The following is a 14,735-nucleotide window of genomic DNA, read 5'->3' on the forward strand; positions in this document are numbered from 1 at the left end:
CTTTGTTTTGTTTTATATGTAGCCTTGGGGGTATTATGCGCCAGGTTGTCTAGTGTGCCAAGGAGAACATGATCAGAATAACATTAGGATGCTTTCCATGCATTGATTTCTGAAGAGGGCTGGAAGGTAGATCTCAAGAAAGCAGGGAATATGTTAAAATTATGGGGCAACTTACATAAAATAAGGAAACAGCAAAAGAGACATCACAGAGCTTTGTAGACCACAGAAGGACTTGAATGTTGGAAACAGACTCCATTACAACAAAAACAGGAAAGATCAAAGGAACTTGGCGTTCTAATCTTACATTAGAGAAAACTAAGAGGGGAAACAACCTTTTCCATGTATGTAATAGAGTGTTAAAAGAAGAATTGTGGACAAGTGCCAGGTTGCCCTGAGGGCAAGGCCAGTGTGGAATCTCCCACTTACATCTGCAACCACCTCTCAGTTTCATCCTAGCTCCTGAAGAAGAGGAACTCAATGGGAGTTGTGGGTTAATTTTCTGCCTGTGATGAAGCAACTACCAGCTAATTCCCCAGTTACCATTGTAGAAGTTCAGCCTGTTTCTTCTTTACCTCCCTTTGTATATAAGGAGTATATAGTGTTGTTGTATATAGTGTCAAAAAGTGCAGGCCAACACACAAGGGAAACATTGTCAAAATATAGTGTGAAAACCCAGATTTCAAACTGGGAAGCTATTAAGATCAAGGATGGATATATAAGGGGGTGAACAGATAGAATGCATAAGAAGAGGCAAAAGAGTGCACCATCTATAATATCTAGTCCAGACAATTTTAAAGAGGAATCTCAGAATTACAGTACTAGTGAAGAGAAAGGCTCATCCATGATATTCAGTAGATGACAACTTCTCATTCCCCCTCTAGTCCTGTGGAGTCAGCAAATGGGGTTGATGGATTGGGGGAGGGTCACCCCATCAGGCATGGTCATGTGAGTATGATATACCTTAATGGAAGAGATTAGGACATGGCAGGTCCAGCAGGCAGGTAAGGAGCACCCAGAGAGATGAGCCACCACACCTCCACAATCCAGGAAAGAAAACTTTTGAGAGATTTCAAACAAGACAGAACCAACCAGCCTGTGTGCATGGAAGATGATCAAAACACGACAGCTAGGGATGCAATCCTAACCATGTCTGCTCAGAAGTAAGTCCCACTTTGAGGGAATCATCTCCATGTAAGTGGGGATAAGAATGCCACCTAGGTTGCTATGTAACGGGGAACTAGGCCATTTTGCAAAGTACATTGCTGACAGGTATTTTATTCTTAAGCCTCTCTCAACTATGGTTACTTGTAGTCTCATTTACATCAAGTTATGTTCACGGAAGAGATTGTTGTTTTCTCCAAATGAGCCTCCTAACACCTCTGGCAAGGGTAGCCAACATGGCGCCCTCCCCATGTTGTTGGACTCCAACTCCCATCAGCACCAGTCAACATGGCCAATGATCATGCATGGTTGGAACTGCAATCCAGGAACATCTGAAGGGCACCATGTTTGTTACTGCTGTGCTAGAGGAAAACATCTGATGGGGAGAAAAGAAGAACAAAATAGGTGGGCAAACTCCCTCCTATAACTCCCTCCTATAAGTGTTTAAGAAAAGAGCAGAAAGATCAGCTGTACTAGGTTCAACTCCACCCATGACTACACTGCACAAATGCAATAATAATATATATTTTAAAGAAAATGAGATGAAACAAGTAATTCAACCTAGCCACTCCCCCAGATCCGGGGGGGGGGGGAGAGAGAGAGAGGAATTAACTAATTCTAGGATCCTGAGGCTATAAAAGTGAATAACTCATTCAAGGGCTAATCTTTCTTACAGCTACATACTTACACCTCGGCTACCCACCTGAGATGTTTGTACTTTGTATTTAGCTGATTTACCTATTTGCTTGATTTGCCCTCTCCCCACATACATGAACTGTCATCTTTAGTAACACTTGATAGGTTCGATGTTAAAAGAAAAGGGAAAGAAGGTTAAGACCAAGTAAAGGGTCTGTAGTGCAGAGAAGTAGGACATTTTCTGAACAAGGTTTAATTCTCTTGAGTTGCTTGACAGCTGAGTCATGACCGAAACTGATAATTTGTAGCTTGTGCATGTGAGATGTAGGCAGAGTCTGCTATTAGAAACCTTTGCAGCCCTCGTCTCCTATTAATTAGAGAGTTCATAATGGAAAATTCTCGTTTTCTTGTGAGAGTCAGACTAGCCAGAATCTCGGCAGGTCACCCAGTCAACAACAGTTGTACATTAAGTATTGCTAATTCAGAAAGAAAGAAAGAAAGAAAGAAAGAGAGAGAGAGAGAGAGAGAGAGAGAGAGAGAGAGAGAGAGAGAGAAAGAAAGAAAGAAAGAAAGAAAGAAAGAAAGAAAGAAAGAGAAAAGATCTTCTATGTAATTCAAAAGTTTCTTCATTACTCACTGCAACTCTCTTGCATATAAACAGTCATTCTCTAGCTTGGGTTTCTGAAGCAGATAGTTATTAGGTAGAAGGACTGTTGGATTAAAAAAATAAAAATCAATCCCTGTCTTTTCCAGAGAATGTTTTCCTCCTGTCATATTTCCTTTCCCTTGTGAGCAACTTTGATTGGTTATCTCTCATTTCCATACAAAAGCAATAATAAAGGAACTTTTTTGTCTTCTTTTGTTTATTAGAAGGTTGTTAAATGTTCCCAAGAGTCAGATTTTCTTGGAAAGTATCTGGGTTGTTTTGTTTGCAATTTTTAGGAGATTAAAAGCACAAATAATGCTGAGAGCACAGTAAAGCATAGTTCACTTCTTATTTCCTTCAAAATCAGTTCAAAAGAAATCTACCTGGATTAGCACCTCTGTCCAGCCAAAGGTTCCTGCTGCAACCCATTCTGTGTTTAACTCAGTGAAATCTACTTCTGGCTCAGTTTTGTAGAGCAATATCTGTGCACAGCAGTACATGTGAAAGGGTTCTTCTACATCTCAGCTGAACGTGAAGTAGCACTGCAATGTGGCAGCTAAAAAGGTTAATGCAATTCTAGGCTGCATCAGTAGAAGTTTGGTGTCTATATCACAAGGAGCACCACCACCATTTTATTTTGCCTTGTTCAGACCTCACCTGGAATCGGTGCTTGGAAAGCTCATTTTAAAGTTCATGTTGTCCAAATAGGAACTAGTTCCAGTTCCAGTTTGTCTTTTTACAAAATGAGCTAGCTAAGTTCAAGTTCAGCCAAATGAACTTTTTAATTCATAGAAAGTCCATTCTTGGCCAAAACAATGGCAGGATTCTGAATGTTACAAACTGCAAGTATAGGGTCCAAAAGTAAACCAGGGGTCACACACAAGGAATAAGCTGTCCGACAGACAGAATGTCAACAGGTGAAGCTTTCCCCCTAAATGTATCTCGATATTAGAAAAGGTTGGAAGAGAGTGAATCTTTTCCAGGGGAAGATACAGGAAATCCCTCACATTTCTTCCTTTTGATTTTTTTAGCATCAGTGACTAAACAACCATAGCAGCAGCATCGCCTCCATATCTTCCAAATAAGCCTTAGAATGTCACCTCTACATTTTGCTTTATAGAGGTCTGGTTGACTTCTTGAAATAAAAATTAATGCTAAGAATCCAGGCCTCTTACTGGGTGAGGAGAAGAGTAGATAGGAGGGGATAAATTTGAATATGAACTAGAAATCATTCAAAGTTCTACACCTTTAGTTTGCCTAGCAATTATGGGAATGACTTTCAGGTGTAGTTCAGATATTTTTGAAGTAGTTCAGTGAACTTTGTTCACTGTACACACACACAGCAGGAAGGCAGACTTTCCAAGGGCGGGAGTTCACCTAAGAGAGGCTGAGGAATGGAAGGTAAAGAAGATGAAGCTGGCTTTGGAAACAGAGATGTCAGCTGTTGAGTTTCCCCCACTAGAAATGAGAGGACTACAATTGTAGAAATGCAAATGAATTCTGGTACCAGCTGTAATAGACTGACTGACTAAACGGCAATGGAAGTCAGCAGCAGACTTTAGTAACTTCATTGCCTGTGCTAAAGGACCGTATTAGAATTGACACAAACGGTGATTCTATAGTAACGGATTTGGAGTGCAGAAAAATGTTCATGGAATGGAGTGTAAGTAGGTACATAATTCTAGAGGAGAGCAAGTTATAGTGTACATTTTTCTGCCTTGGATCCTAAGAAGTTAAGGAAGTTAATGAAAGGAAAGTTTCTTATTTCATGAAAAGCCTCTCAAGATGGACAGGCCCCCTCTTGAACCATGGACTTTTGTTCACCCAGGCACTTGGTACTTGAAGTGTAGAAGGATTTTAGCAACCTTGGAAATTATTGTTGTATGTGGCAAAACTATACTCTCAGTAGTTTTATTTTTTTATATCATTTTTCAGGTATTATACAGTGGTATCTTGGGTTAAGTACTTAATTTGTTCCGGAGGTCCGTACTTAACCTGAAACTGTTCTTAACCTGAAGCACCACTTTAGCTAATGGGGCCTCCTGCTGCCACCGCGCCGAAGGAACACAATTTCTGTTCTCATCCTGAAGCAAAGTTCTTAACCCAAGGTACTATTTCTGGGTTAGCGGAGTCTGTAACCTGAAGCGCATGTAACCTGAAGCGTATGTAACCTGAGGTACCACTGTATAGCCATCCTATACTCTCTTGGGAAGAAAGACAGGATAGAAAGTATTATTTTCTCAGTGAGGATTGGAGTACATGACTGTAAATTGGAGTGCAAATATGATTCTCCCATCAGTTATCACTGATTTCTATGGGAGAAAGCCAGCCCAAGAAAAGAGTGGAGATAAATCACAGAAGAGAGCAGGGCAGGGATGAAAGTGAGCCAGAACATGGAGAAGGCAAAGAAGCTGAACTGCTTATTTCACCCACTGTCAGGGATGGGAAGTGGGGGTGATACACTGAACGCAGCCGCAGTGATGGGACCATTGGCGTAATCCAGTGCCCTGTAAAATGCCCACTTGGTAGCAAGGGAGTTTGCTGCAGAAGACAGGAAACCCCATCAAACCATCCCTCTTCTTGCATCATTTCAGAGCCAACAGTACATGACTGTGGCTGCAATCCTATAAGGACTCAATCGAATTTACTTGCAAGTCTATGTGTAGAAGATTGCTTTGTAAACCTACTTGCGAATTAGGTGCCATGCCCAATCTGAATTCCCAGAGTGAATCTCAGATATTTCACTGGGTGTGTCACTTACATGCCTTATGCAGGTTCATTAGCTAAATGGGTGACTCCTGCGAAGGGGGGGAATCTGGGAAAGAATGCATAATGGGGGAAGTGCATACCTTAAGCATACAAAGAAAAACCAAACACAGCACACATTTCTTCAGAGTGCTAATCATCATTCTGTCTTCTTTGTTGCTCTTCATGCCATCAATTCAAAGCTGTGCTTTAGCTCCCTGGGGGGGGGGGTCCCCTTACCTCCTCCTATTCATAGCTGAGGGGTAATCAATTTCCAGTTGCTTGTGCATATGGCACTTGTTCTTCTCTCTCCATCCATTTCCTTAATGTAAGCCTTCAAGAATTCTGTCATAAAGTTAAATAAATGTACCCTTGAGATATAGGCTTCTTCTGACATATTCAAGGACATTTTTGGCATACAAAAAAAAAGTCTTCAAGCTTCCACAGGAATGATGTCTTATTAGAATATCCCAAGTTCCCTTGTGAGCTACTGCCAGGGACCACTTGCCAATGATGGGCATGGCCAAAGACAGAAGTGGGCTAGGCAACATTTACTCTTTGCTACATTCCAGCCATGCAAAAATCAGGGGTTTGTATACATACAGCACCCCAACATTCAAGAGATGTTGAAAGACACATTCTAGCCAGGCAAAAGCAAGAATGGCCCTCATCCACTCCATCACTGTGCCCAGATAATGGTCCAGAACATGCACAACCTCTCTTGCCTCAGATGTTATGAAGAAGTAGAGTGGCATGTCATCCGTGTTCTCATGGCACTTTGCCCCCAAACTTTGCATGACTATACTCAGTGGCTTCTCTCTCCTGCCCAGCCTCTCCATCTGCACACACACCTGCAGACCTCACGCCAGCTTGCTTCTCAGAGAGAGAGAGAGAGAGAGAGAAGCCCTGCATGCTGGCTCCACAGAGAAAATGATGTGGGGGGGGGAGAGATTGACGAGAAACAATCACATGATCTACAAGTCGATTCCGATAGACATGTTGGACAATGCTGCCTTATGGAAACCTTAAGAAAAAACATATTTTGTTTTGGAAAACACGTGGTCTGAGGCTTGTTATTCATACCACATCTAATTGCTAGACCTCTTTTCACAGAACTGGGAGTAGATTGGGTCTCTTGAAGCCCAGAAAGGTAAAGGAGCAGCTAGAGTAAAATAAAGATGTCTACTTGGTGACAGCAATACAGTTAACAAATAGGAAGGGTTGTTTGTTTGACTGGCCTACCTTACCTCTCAAGGTGCAGGCTGCAGCCCACGCTATCACAACAACTATCCACCTAAATGCTACACCACATCATATCTGTGTAACCAAATACAGAAAATGCAGAAACCACTTCATAAGTTTTAATAGCCATGGCCAACATCACATTCTCCACATGTTGCTGCACTACAACACACACCATCCTTGATTATTAGCCATGTTCAATGTGGCTGATGAGAGTACTATATATTGTCACTTTTTGTCCTATCACATGTGACACTGCTTTGTGAAAAAGAAATGTTTAAAGTACCATTTCCCCCGAGCATTTGTTTCTCCCAGTAATTTGATCCAAACTCACGTTTCTGTTGTAATCAGTGCTTCTGCCTATGCTGGGATTTCTCTCTGATTAGCCTTGATTAGCTGTTGGCTGCTTAGCAGCTTCAGCAGAGTTTGATTAAGAGATATGCTTCCTTCCTCCAGCGCTTCAACATTTTCTCCAAAGCTTTCTAAGGGCTGTACCTGGCTGAACCCCAGCAGAATTTATTAGATGAAGAAATAGGTCCACTGCCTATGTCAATTCTGCCTGTGTACAGTAACTCATCTCCCAAGGGATAATTACAATGGGGGAAAGGTTTCATTAGAATACAGTGGGTACCTTGGGTTAAGTACTTAATTCATTCCGGAGGTCTGTACTTAACCTGAAACTGTTCTTAACCTGAAGCACCACTTTAGCTAATGGGGCCTCCTGCTGCTGCCGTGCCGCATTCTGTTCTTATCCTGAAGCAAAGTTCTTAACCTGAAGCACTATTTCTGGGTTAGTGGAGTCTGTAACCTGAAGCGTATGTAACCCGAGGTACCACTGTAGTGAGTTTCTTGAGGAGTTGACTTTCCAAACCTTACAGACTTGCTTCTGGTTCTGTTTCCCTTAAGCAGGTGTTTCTGTTTGTCTCTATGATAGAGAATTCTTACTGAATCCAGTTTACCCAGTCTCACCAAGATATTGCCAACATGGAGTTGTTTTATACCTCTCCTGCTAGAGCCAGTACCCTTTTGGGGCATATGGTATCTGCCCATCATGCATGATCACAACATTCAAAAATTTGCAAAAAGCATGTGTACTAAGAATAGTTAGTTGAGCAACATGCAAAATATATTTTAATGTAATCTGGAACAATTTGGTTCCAAGTTGTTGTATCCAAGCAAGTAATTCCATTAATGAAAGGGATTATGTCTGTGCAGTGAGCCTTCCTCCCCTGGGCCCCCACAAACAATCTATTCCATGGTTCCCCCCAATCCTCCAGAAAAGACTAGAGGCCATAGAAATGTGCGGGGAGAAAAGAGGGAATACGTTCTGGTGTACTCATGATTTATATGTGTTTTCCTAAACTAAGTTTATCTCATGCATTGCAACGTATAAAGCAGCCCTGAATCAGACAAGTAATAAGTGAAGCTGGTTAGAGAGTCATAGGAACTGTGTCTTGCTTTGATGTTTTCTTCCTCTTCCTCTCTTAAAATTAAAGTGCCATCATGCCGGAACACTTCCGACCACTAATGAAACACCCTTTATGGGTTAGTGTATCTAACACTGTTTTTCTCCTTCCTTACAGTGCTCAAGTTTGCTTTGTGGTTTTCAGATGTGTGCAGCCTCCTCAAAGTCGCCTTTCTGCTTGCATATGCCTAGCTCAGGGAGACCACACAGCAACAAATGACAGCTTGTTGAAGACCAATCATTTGTCCTTTTCTTTCCCTACATCCATAATTTGCTTAAGCTTTCTCCTGCTGCTTTTTATGTTTGAACAGTAGCCTGATAATGGGTAGCGAGAACTCCCAGCTGTTCCCCTGTTATTTCTTCCTTCCTTTGACTTTCTCTTACAGTTATAAGAACAGCAATTTCATCACCCTAGGAGACCTGAGTTCTACTCTTGGCTTAAAAAAAATAACAACCAGCAGTGCAACATTGCTTCCTTGTGTCTTATTCTTCCCTCTTATTGATGGATGAAAAATGCAGAAATGGGTGTGTGTGGTTCTTTGTACCACCAAGGTCCCTCTAAGCCCCAAAGCAACACAAGGAAAGTATTTTGCTAGGAATCAGACCAAAGTACTGTGTAATCCCAACACTAAATAATGCAAGAGTTGTCTGTTGCGCTGGGGTCTTCCTCAACAATTTTCTGGTTGATATTTGTGTTGTCCAAGCCAAATAGCTCGATAGAGAGGCCTGGAGACCTCTGATCTAAGCCATCAAAACTCATGCTAGGGGGGAAGACTGGAAGGAGGGGCCAATGCTTAGTCACTAGCCACTCTACAGCAAGCCTTGGTGGTTCCTACTCTCCTCGAAGGATCAGCCATATACTGTGTATGGGGGTTGACAATACAAATATGGTAGAGTAAGAGAAGAAAAGGGAACTTTACATGGACATCCAAATAAAGGAGTAAATTTCCTGTAAATAACATTTCCGTCAAGAACCTCTGCTAATTAGAAGTTGCAAAATGCAATTGCCACTGACTCAGTTAAAATCCACTTACACCTAATTTCCCCCCTTTTTTCATATCTCTGTTTATTTATTCTGGTAAGAAGCCAAGGTACCGCTGAGTACACCCTATAATTTATCTGATCTTTCAGATAAATCCCACTTCACTCATTAACACTTGCTGACTCCCAGAAGAATACAGGCTTGATTGGGATCTAATTTATGGCATTCATCAACATATGATTTATTTATTTATTTATTTATTTATTTATTTATTATGCAGGAGTGGGAGAGTGACAGCATGTGCAGGTACTCTCCCCTAGAAGCCATGTCCTTTTACTCAGACACAGACAGGAACTACACCCCATAATTCTCCCCACATCTTTATTCTATGCTCAGAGTCTCACTGTGCTGAATGCTGTTGCTGAAAGCTACCAAGTGTGATGTAGTGATGGACGAATCTGTCAGTTCTTCATTCTCTCCAATTTCTCGTTGTTTTTCCAATCTTAAATTCAGTTTTCTACTTTTCTGCAGCAATTTGTGAGCTGTTGTTTTTTAAATCCTTATGATTTTAGTGTGAACTTATCCCAATAAACACATTTTTTTGTATACAGGGTTGATTAATGTACAAACTTTTACAAGCAATTTCACAAAATGTACTGCATTTTTTGTATGTTGTTTTCACAAATATATGCATTTATATGCACACGTTGCACTGCATTTTTGTACCAGTTGCTTGGCTGCAGAACTGCACCGCAAAATTTAGAAAAGTGCAAATTTCCAAGGATGGCTCTGCTTCAGTTCCTGTATTGTTTTGGATTGTGTGGAGTTTGCCTTTAATTTGAAACTGAATCCAATTTCTCCTCCATCCCTGGTAATGGTAACACAAGTGTCATAAATACAAATTTATCATATGTGGCATTAAATTGGAAGACCCAACTGTATGACTAACTTTAGAATTAATGGGTGGATTTGACGCAGCACAAAATCTTTCAGTCTGTCGACACAAGGATTTCTCCTTGCACAACGGAACTTCCTCTCCCTCTCCTTCCCCCACATGTCCCCTAAATCTGTGCTAGGGATTCCACCAACCATCTGGAACAGATTTGGGGAGTGAGTAGGGTGCACAAAATGTGGGGGGGATCCCCATTGTGCAAGTGGAAATCCTTGCCCTGATGGGATTTGTTAGCAGAATACCATTCAATGTTTCTTCTTCTCCTGACTACTCAAAGGTCACAACACTCGTTGAAACAGACAAAGATTCCAAAGTGAAATCAGCAAGAAATATTTGGGGGGGGGAATTATATGAATTTGTTATACCCATAATTTGAATCTGATTCTGTTTGAACTAAAGAATCTCTCCGTAGGTAAGGGTTTAAGGGTCAGGATTCAATTTCTCAGCCACAATGAATAAACCAATTGAGATCTGACCTTCTCTAGTTCCTACCACCATTATGTCTTATCCACATTACAAGCTAAGGAATCTACAGTTCCATTGCCTGGAGACAGAACTTCCCAGTTCCCTTTTAATGTTATTCCCACCTGTTAGGCAGAATTGGCAGCTGTCTATTCTTTCCTGGAATCAATCAAACGTTGGCTGTGCTTAGGGATCTAACAGTGGCAGACAGCTTCCTCTTCTCTTAAAGGTAAAGGTAAAGGTACCCCTGCCCGTACGGGCCAGTCTTGACAGACTCTGGGGTTGTGCGCCCATCTCGCTTAAGGGGCCAGGGGCCAGCGCTGTCCGGAGACACTTCCGGGTCACGTGGCCAGCGTGACATCGCTGCTCTGGCGAGCCTGCACCAGCGCAGCACACGGAAACACCGTTTACCTTCCCGCTATAAAGCGGTACCTATTTATCTACTTGCACCCGGGGGTGCTTTCGAACTGCTAGGTTGGCAGGCGCTGGGACCGAATCCCCGCGGCGGGGTGCGCTCCTCTTCTCTTATTGACAACTAAATCCACAGGCCTCGTTTATGACAGATAGGCAGTGAAGAGAAAGGAACTCTGTCATTCATCTACTGTTGCAAATGAAAATTAGGATCCTGCTTGTGCATAGCTCATGGGGGAGGGGCAGGGACTCATCCCCAGTAAAATCTTGAATGCAGTGTGTCCTTTGTGGTATTTGTTATTATAATCTCAACTTCATGCTTCATTCCAGAGAAAGCATGAATAATCTAGCAGCAAAGGAATGCAGGAAGAGAGACAAATGCACACATCTCCCTTTCTGATTTCAGCCTTTAATGATGTTTTTGTTTTTGTCAGTCCCAAATAGCAAAATGAAATAAGTGAGAGCTGGCTGCAGGTTGTCATTTCAGCACTCCTTTCGTGCAGAAGGCTTCCAAATTTTCCTTGCAAATGTTCAATAGGAATAATTTTGCTTTCCCTTTGAAATAAAAGAGGCTGCCATATTTTGTGATGCTCCATAAACCATTTTAGGAGCCTATGCTCTGAAGGTCAGACAGCCCCACCATTCACTTCAGTGACTCTCAGGAAACATGCCAGAAAATTCATACTGCACTGAACAGGAACTATAACATTTCCCCCTCAAATTACTCCCTTTTGTAGTGATGGAACATCCCCTGTACTGTAAGATGACCAGTCCAATGGAAGATTTCTCTGAACATTAGAAATGTCAGCATATATGTGACCAAGTGGGTTGTTCTTTAAATCCTTCACCACAAGGAGACCAGAGGAGAGAGACTTTCATCATTTCTAGAACAAGGGCACAGAGAATGGAAATCACATGCTCTGACCTGGAAGTCTTTCCAGATTGTGGTCCACTTGTGATAGACAATATGGCATACTAGTTAGAGTGTTGCATTAGGATTAGAGAGTCCCCTGCTCAGCAGCTACCCTTGAAACAGTCACACTTGCAACCTAATCAACCTCACAACCTGTTGTGAGGACAAAATGAGTGGGGAGATGGTACGCACTGCCCTGTGCTCCTTAACATAAGGGTGGGATTAAACAAACCAAACCAAAAGACAAAGTCTTATGACTTCAAATAAATCATTTGTAATTATCCAGGACTGAGTTGTAGTATGGAAAACAAACAATCAAGACTAAACCGTTTAGAGCCCTGTCTCATACAAAAGTATGCCTTATTACCCATGGGTCATTGCAATTTCTCAGGGTGACCTCTTAACAATACCATCCATGCACACTGTCTGGAGAGCAATGATGCTTAGGGGAGAGGATCAAAGTGGTGGTGACTTCACCATGGCCAAACTATGAGTATCTTTCATAAAGTGTTAGATAAGATATTTGTTCTTTGTTGTTGGATAAAGCCAATGTGGTGTAGTGGTTAGAGTGTTGGACTAGGACCTGGGTGGCCAGGGTTCAAATCCCCACTTGACCGTGAAGCTCACTTAGGCCAGTCATTCTCTCACAGAGTTGTGAGGATAAAATGAAGAGGAGAACCATATGCATGGGAGAAAACATGGGGTATGAATGCAACTGATTAATCCATAAGCTTCCCAGTCATAGCATCACCATGCTGAGAAGCATAGCTGTCAACATTTCCTTTTTTTTAAGGGAAATTCCCTTATTCCAAACAGGATTCCTCACAAGAAAAGGGAAAAGTTGACAGCTATGCTGAGAAGCTTTGCCCCACCCCCAAGCAATCAAATTTCTACCTGTCGCAAAGCTGTTGAATATATAGCTATAGAAAGGTGGCAACCTTATTCACATGTCTGGCAGTCCATTCTCCCTAGCACATACTCCCTCATCAGCTTTTTGCTATAGAGCCAAAAGCTTTTATGTGCAGAGACAATGCAGCTGGTTCCAATTTGCTGTCTGGGGCTGCTGCCTCCCACAATTAAAATCAAAGCAGCAACAATGAGGTCTCTGGTACCAATTTCACCTTGGCCAGGCCCAAAGCTTATCTCATCCTGGTATACAAAAGGCAAAGGAAACCTTTTTCAGATGAAGGTTGGCTGGCCAGAGTGGATGGCATTGAAGACAGACATGCAAAAACAGAGGTGAGCTTGAAGAACAATTCCATCTATTGAAGGGACAGCTTTCACCTGGGTGGACAGATAGTTATCTCAAAATAAAATTGCAAGAGTAAGGAAAGAAAGCAATTTATGATTGTAACTCCTATCCTTCTTGGCAGTGCTTATTGTTCAGAATCGAGAGACCTGGGAACTATACACTTGGCTGTCTGGGAGAATTTGCATGCCCTGCAATAATGCCCCTCATGTTTCTGATGGTGTTAAAATAAACCCATAAATCATTATTATGATTGTACAGTGCTGAAGTTATGTCTCATATTTCCTCCTTCCTCCAAGATACTGCAGCCAATATACTAGGCTCCCATACTAGGCTTCTGTACACATGTCTAAACGGGATTGCAGTAGTGCTGGGTATCTCAGAAATGGGTCCTTGGAGTAGCTACCATCAAGCAATACTGGTGTTGACTACACAAGTGTATTTCTTTCACTGTTGTCTTCTCCAAAAAGAGTTACAGGAACAGTATACAGGTACTCATTATCCTGCAGTGTAATAAGCAAACTTCACTAAAGTGCTTGGTTCAGCTGGCACTCATGGAACATCCCTGGAATACCCAGCTGCCAACAAAAAACACCTCTTTGTTGGGTCATTAACTAGCCCTGGTGAGATAAAAGCCAATAGGCACTCTTAAGAACAGTTGATAGTTCTGTATTTTATTATAACCTTCCTGGGTTTACAGAAAGTTAAGTGCAAGACACCAGGTTCTTGTTTTTTAAACAAACAAACAAACAAAATAAGTTTATTTCCACATGCTGAAATCACCCCCATAAATATTGCTTCGTTTTCCATTTCTGCAGTCTCAAGCTTAGTTTCTCCAAGTGCATTTGGAAAAGCAACTAATCCTGAAAATATGTTTGCCTCTGTAATCAGTTCCTCTGTCAAGAGGCATTGGGCAGAATTGCAGTTATGATTATTTTTATTTAAAGTGATTTATCAAAATCAGTAACCATATCCCTGTTAATCTTCCCCTTGACTGAAGCAAAAATGTGAGCTATGATTTTGAGTAATCCAGGAAAGTTTTAATGGAACAAATCTTTTTCTTCCAATACTGTCACCCTACTCCTTTAATGAAATGGAAAATATTCTGATTATAAAGATTTTGTCCTTTTTACAGGAGATGGAGATAGGTGCATGCAATGAATAATTGGGCTAGCTCTTCCTGTATGTTGCATTTGCAAGAGGAGAAATGAAAATGGCTTGCTAATTCTCTTGTAGGCGAAACTCAGTGTTTTTCCAGCAGTAGTTCTGAATAGTAAACATAAAGTCATGTAAATTAACTAGTGCTAGGTAAGTAATCACCAATGCATTTTTAATTTTGAAAGGATAAGTGTTACATTCAGCTACTCTAGCTATTTACTTACCTGTGAAGTTTTGAATAAATCGCAAACTTTCTGGAGAATTATGTGATTTGTTAGAATAGGATTTGGGGTAAAAGTAATATTTACATTGCTGCAAATTCTTTGAAATCCATGACAGTTTCGTATCCCTCTTTAAACACATTTCATTTGCTTTTATTTTCCTTCACTGATTGGATAAACTAGGCTCAAGATTGCAGGAAATGAAGGCTTGCTTCAAAAGGTGAGGATAAAGGGCACAACCCAAAGTCCACTGAATATAATGGGCAGAATAATGTAGGATGCAACGGCAGCAACCAAAAGATCTCCAAAAGCAATGATGCCTTCATCCTTTAAAATTATGGATACCCTGTCCTGATGCTGAAAGCTACATAGAACTAACATGGCCAGCCCTTTAGCAGGGTAAGAATTTGGCAGGATTAGCAGGGCAAAATCTCCTTTGTGAATGAAGACTTTCTAATTATGTGTGTACCTGCTAATGCTAAGATAGTTTAT

The sequence above is a fragment of the Podarcis vaucheri genome (genome assembly GCF_965113315.1).
Source record: "Podarcis vaucheri genome assembly, chromosome: 6".
Classification (NCBI taxonomy): Eukaryota; Metazoa; Chordata; class Lepidosauria; order Squamata; family Lacertidae; genus Podarcis; species Podarcis vaucheri.